Below are 6,528 nucleotides of genomic sequence, written 5' to 3' on the forward strand. Positions count from 1 at the left end.
GATCTCACTCTGGTTTACCTACGAGGTTCGGTAGTAACTTGATCTGAAGTTACATGATCATCATCATTAGATTCCTCACTAATTGGTGTAGTAGTCACAGGAACAGATTTCTGTGATGAACTACTTTCCAATAAGGGAGCAGGTACAGTTACCTCATCAAGTTCTACTTCCCCCCCACTCACTTCTTTCGAGAGAAACTCCTTCTCTAGAAAGGATCCATTCTCAGCAATGAATATCTTGCCTTCGGATCTGTGATAGAAGGTGTACCCAACATTTTCTTTTGGGTATCCTATGAAGATGCACTTCTCCGATTTGGGTTTGAGCTTATCAGGTTGAAACTTTTTCACATAAGCATTGCAACCTCAAACTTTAAGAAATGACAGCTTAGGTTTCTTGCCAAACCATAGTTCATACGGTGTCATCTCAACGGATTTAGATGGTGCCCTATTTAACGTGAATGTAGCTGTATCTAATGCATAACCTCAAAACTATAGTGGTTAATCGGTAAGAAACATCATAGATTGCACTATATCCAATAATAGTACGGTTATGACGTTCGGACACACCATTATGCTGTGGTGTTCCAGGTGGCACGATTTTGTGAAACTATTCCACATTGTTTTAATTGAAGACCAAACTCGTAACTCAAATATTTGTCTCTGTGATTAGATCGTAGAAACTTTATTTTCTTGTCACGATGATTTTCCACTTCACTCTGAAGTTTTTTGAACTTTTCAAATGTTTCAGACTTATGTTTCATCAAGTAGATATACCCATATCTGCTCAAATCATCTGTGAATGTCAGAAAATAACGATACCCGCCGCGAGCCTCAACATTCATCAGACTGCATACATCAGTATGTATTATTTCCAATAAGTCAGTTGCTTGCTCCATTGTTCCGGAGAACGGAGTCTTAGTCATCTTGCCCATGAGGCATGGTTCGCAAGCATTAAAATGATTCATAATCAAGTGATTCCAAAATCCCATCAGCATGGAGTTTCTTCATGCGCTTTACACCAATATGACCTAAACGGCAATGCCACAAATAAGTTGCACTATCATTATTAACTTTGCATCTTTTGGCTTCAATATTATGAATATGTGTATCACTACGACCGAGATCCAACAAACCATTTTCATTGGGTGTATGACCATAGAAGGTTTTATTCATGTAAACAGAACAACAATTATTCTCTAACTTACATGAATAACGGTATTGCAATAAACATGATCCAATCATATTCATGCTCAACGCAAACTCTAAATAACATTTATTTTAGGTTTAACACTAATCCCGAAAGTATAGGGAGTGTGCGATGATGATCATATCAATCTTGGAACCATTTCCAATACACATCGTCACTTCACCCTTAACTAGTCTCTGTTCATTCTGCAACTCCCGTTTTGAGTTACTATTCTTAGCAACTGAACCAGTATCAAATACCGAGGGGTTGCTATAAACACTAGTAAAGTACACATCAATTACATGTATATCAAATATAGCATTGTTCACTTTGCCATCCTTCTTATCTGCCAAATACTTGGGGCAGTTCCGCTTTTAGTGACCAGTCCCTTTGCAGTAGAAACACTTAGTCTCAGGCCTAGGTCCAGACTTGGGCTTCTTCACTTGAGCAGCAACTTGCTTGCCGTTCTTCTTGAAGTTCCCTTTCTTTCCCTTTGCCCTTTTCTTGAAACTAGCGGTCTTGTTAATCATCAACACTTGATGCTCTTTCTTGATTTCTACCTTCATCGATTTCATCATCATGAAAAGCTCGGGAATCGTTTTCATCATCCCTTGCATACTATAGTTCATCACGAAGTTCTACTAACTTGGTGATGGTGACTAGAGAATTCTGTCAATCACTATTTTATCTGGAAGATTAACTCCCACTTGATTCAAGCGATTGTAGTACCCAGACAATCTGAGCACATGCTCACTGCTTGAGCTATTCTCCTCCATCTTTTAGCTATAGAACTTGTTGGAGACTTCATAGCTCTCAACTCGGGTATTTACTTGAAATATTAACTTCAACTCCTGGAACATCTCATATGGTCCATGACGTTCAAAACATCTTTGAAGTCCCGATTCTAAGCCGCTTAAGCATGGTGCACTAAACTATCAAGTAGTCATCATATTGAGCTAGCCAAACGTTCATAACATCTGCATCTGCTCCTGCAATAGGTTTGTCACCTAGCGGTGCATCAAGGACATAATTCTTCTGTGCAGGAATGAGGATAAACCCTAGATCACGGATCCAATCCGCATCATTGCTACCATCTTTCAACTTATTTTTCTCTAGGAACATATCAAAAATAAAACAGGGGAGCTAAATGCGAGCTATTGATCTACAACATAGACATGCTAATACTACCAGGACTAAGTTCATGATAAATTTAAGTTCAATTAATCATATTACTTAAGAACTCCCACTTAGAAAGACATCCCTCTAATCTTCTAAGTGATCACGTGATCCAAATCAACTAAACCATAACCGATCATCACGTGAAATGGAGTAGTTTTCAATGGTGAACATCACTATGTTGATCATATCTACTATATGATTCATGCTCGACCTTTCGGTCTCAGTGTTTCGAGGCCATATCTACATATGCTAGGTTCGTCAAGTTTAACCTGAGTATTCTGCGTGTGCAAAATTGGCTTGCACCCGTTTGTAGATGGACGTAGAGCTTATCACACCCGATCATCACATGGTGTCTGGGCACGACGAACTTTGGCAACGGTGCATACTCAGGGAGAACACTTCTTATCTTGAAATTTAGTGAGAGATCATCTTATAATGCTACCGTCAATCAAAGAAAGATAAGATGCATAAAAGATAAACATCACATGCAATCAAAATATGTGACATGATATGGCCATCATCATCTTGTGCCTTTGATCTCCATCTCCAAAGCATCGTCATGATTTCATCGTCACCGGCATGACACCATGGTCTCTATCATCTTGATCTATATCAATGTGCCATCACATGGTTGTCTCGCCAACTATTGCTCTTGCAACTATTGCTATCGCATAGAGATAAAGTAAAGCAATTATTTGGCACTTGCATCTTATGCAATAAAGAGACAACCATAAGGCTTCTGCCAGCTGCCGATAACTTCAACAAAACATGATCATCTTATACAACAACTTATATCTCATCACGTCATAAACATATCACATCACAACATGCCTTGCAAAAACAAGTTAGACGTCCTCTACTTTGTTGTTGCAAGTTTTACGTGGCTGCTACGGGCTTAGCAACAACCGTTCTTACCTACGCATCAAAACCACAATGATAGTTTGTCAAGTTGGTGCTGTTTTAACCTTCGCAAGGACCGGGCGTAGCCACACTCGGTTCAACTAAAGTTGGAGAAACTAACACCCGCTAGTCACCTGTGTGCATAGCACGGCGGTAAAACCAGTCTCGCGTAAGCGTACGCGTAATGTCGGTCCGGGACGCTTCATCCAACAATACCGCCGAACCAAAGTGTGACATGCTGGTAAGCAGTATGACTTGTATCGCCCACAACTCACTTGTGTTCTACTCATGCATATTACATCAACGCATAAAACCTGGCTCGGATGCCATTGTTGAGGAACATAGTAATTTCAAAATTTTCCTAGGCACACGCAAGATCATGGTGATGCATAGAAACGAGAGGGGAGAGTGTTGTCCACGTACCCTCGTAGACCGAAAGCAGAAGCGTTAGCACAACGCGGTTGATGTAGTCATACGTCTTCATGATCCGACTGATCAAGTACCGAACGCACGGCACCTCCGAGTTCTGCACACGTTCAACTCGAAGACGTCCCTCGAACTCCGATCTAGCCGAGCTTTGAGGGAGAGTTCCGTCAGCATGACGGCGTGGTGACGATGATGATGTTCTACTAACGCAGGGCTTTGCCTAAGCACCGCTACGATATGATCGAGGTGGATTATGGTGGAGAGGGGCACCGCACACGGCTAAGAGATCAAGAGATCAATTGTTGTGTCTTTGGGGTGCCCCCTGCCCCCATATATAAAGGAGTGGAGGAGGGGGAGGGCCGGCCCTCTCTATGGCGCGCCCTAGTGGAGTCCTACTCCCACGGGGAGTAGGATTCCCCCTTTCCTAGTAGAACTAGGAGCCCTTCCAAGTAGTAGGAGTAGGAGAGAAGGAAAGGGAACGGAAAAGGAGAAGGAAGGAAGGGGGCGCCCCCCTCCCTAGTCCAATTCGGACCAGCCCATGGGGAGGGGTGCGGCCACCCTTTGAGGCCTTTCTCTCCTTTCCCGTATGGCCCATTAAGGCCCAATACGAATTCCCGTAACTCCCCGGTACTCTCAAAAATACCCGAATCACTTGGAACCTTTCCGATGTCCGGATATAGTCGTCCAATATATCGATCTTTACGTCTCGACCATTTCGAGACTCCTCGTCATGTACCTGATCTTATCCGGGACTCCGAACTCCTTCGGTACATCAAAACACATAAACTCATAATATAACCGTCATCGAACTTTAAGCGTGCGGACCCTACGGGTTCGAGAACTATGTAGACATGACCGAGACACGTCTCCGGTCAATAACCAATAGCGGAACCTGGATGCTTATATTGGCTCCTACATATTCTATGAAGATCTTTATCGGTCAAACCGCATAACAACATACGTTATTCCCTTTGTCATCGGTATGTTACTTGCCCGAGATTGATCGTCGGTATCTCAAAACCTAGTTCAATCTCGTTACCGGCAAGTCTCTTTACTCGTTCCGTAACACATCATCCCGCAACTAACTCATTAGTTGCAATGCTTGCAAGGCTTATAGTGATGTGCATTACAGAGTGGGCCCAGAGATACCTCTCCGACAATCGGAGTGACAAATCCTAATCTCAAAATACGCCAACCCAACAAGTACCATCGGAGACACCTGTAGAGCACCTTTATAATCACCCAGTTACGTTGTGATGTTTCGTAGCACACAAAGTGTTCCTCCGTAAACGGGAGTTGCATAATCTCATAGTCATAGGAACATGTATAAGTCATGAAGAAAGCAATAGCAACAAACTAAACGATCAAGTGCTATGCTAACGGAATGGGTCAAGTCAATCACATCATTCTCTAATGATGTGACCCCGTTAATCAAATGACAACTCATGTCTATGGCTAGGAAACTTAACCATCTTTGATTCAACGAGCTAGTCAAGTAGAGGCATACTAGTGACATACTGTTTGTCTATGTATTCACACATGTATTATGTTTCCGGTTAATACCCCTGTTCAAGAATTCATCCGATTAACCAGTTAACTTGTCGATTAATCCCTACTCATAGGGTCCCCGAGTAGCCGATTACCCAATAAATCGTCTGATTAATTGATTAAATGGCCGATTAACTTGCCGATTAGCCTTTAATCCCCTACTCACCAGCCAACCGAGCAGCTACCAGTTAACGATTTCCTCAACAATGGTTAATACAATTCTAGCATGAATAATAAACATTTATCATGATATAAGGAAATAAATAACAACTTTATTATTGCCTCTAGGGCATATTTCCTTCAGATATTTCCTCAAAATTCTACTAACTCTCAAAATAATCTAGGTGAATCATTAGAGCAATTCCATAGCTCAAAAAATTTAAGTGAAGCACATAGAGCAATTCGAACAAATCATAGCATCATTATGGCTCTCTCAAATAGGTGTGTCCAGCAAGGATGATTGTGATAAACTAAAAAGCAAAACAAGCAAAGACTCATATAATACAAGACACTCCAAGCAAAATTAATGATATATGAGGAATAAAAATATAGCTCCAACTAAAATTACCGATGGTCATTAGAAGAAAGAGGGGATGCCTTCCGGGGTACCCCCAAGCTTAGTTGCTTGGTTCTCCTTGAATATTACCTTGGGGTGCCATGGGCATCCGATGTCGCTTGAAGCTACATCGGTATTTCCCCAAAGAGGAAGGGATGATGGAGCATAGCGGCGGTAGGTATTTCCCTCAGATATGAAACCAAGGTTATCGAACCAGTAGGAGAACCAAGAAACACAACGTAAACAGCCCCTGGACACAGATAACAAATCCTCGCAAGCCAACGTGTTAAAGGGGTTGTCAATCCCTTTCGGGTAACGGTGCGAGAAATTGGTGCGTGATGGGAGAAAGTCGTAATAGATTGAATAAATAGATCGCAAATAAAATAAAGTGCAACAAAGTATTTTTGGTTTTTTGGTTTAATAGATCTGAAAATAAAATAGATCGCGAAGGCAAATAATATGAGAAACAGACCCAGGGACCGTAGGTTTCACTAGTGGCTTCTCTCGGGAAAAATAGCAAAGTGGTGGGTGAACAAATTACTGTTGGGCAATTGATAGAACTTCAAGTAATTATGACAATATCCAGGCAATGATCATTATATAGGCATCACGTCCAAGATTAGTAGACCGACTCCTGCCTGCATCTACTACTATTACTCCACACATCGACCGCTATCCAGCATGCATCTAGTGTATTAGGTTCATGGAGAAACGGAGTAATTAAAAAAGAACGA

Source organism: Triticum dicoccoides, chromosome 2A (genome assembly GCF_002162155.2).
Source record: "Triticum dicoccoides isolate Atlit2015 ecotype Zavitan chromosome 2A, WEW_v2.0, whole genome shotgun sequence".
NCBI classification, from domain to species: domain Eukaryota; kingdom Viridiplantae; phylum Streptophyta; class Magnoliopsida; order Poales; family Poaceae; genus Triticum; species Triticum dicoccoides.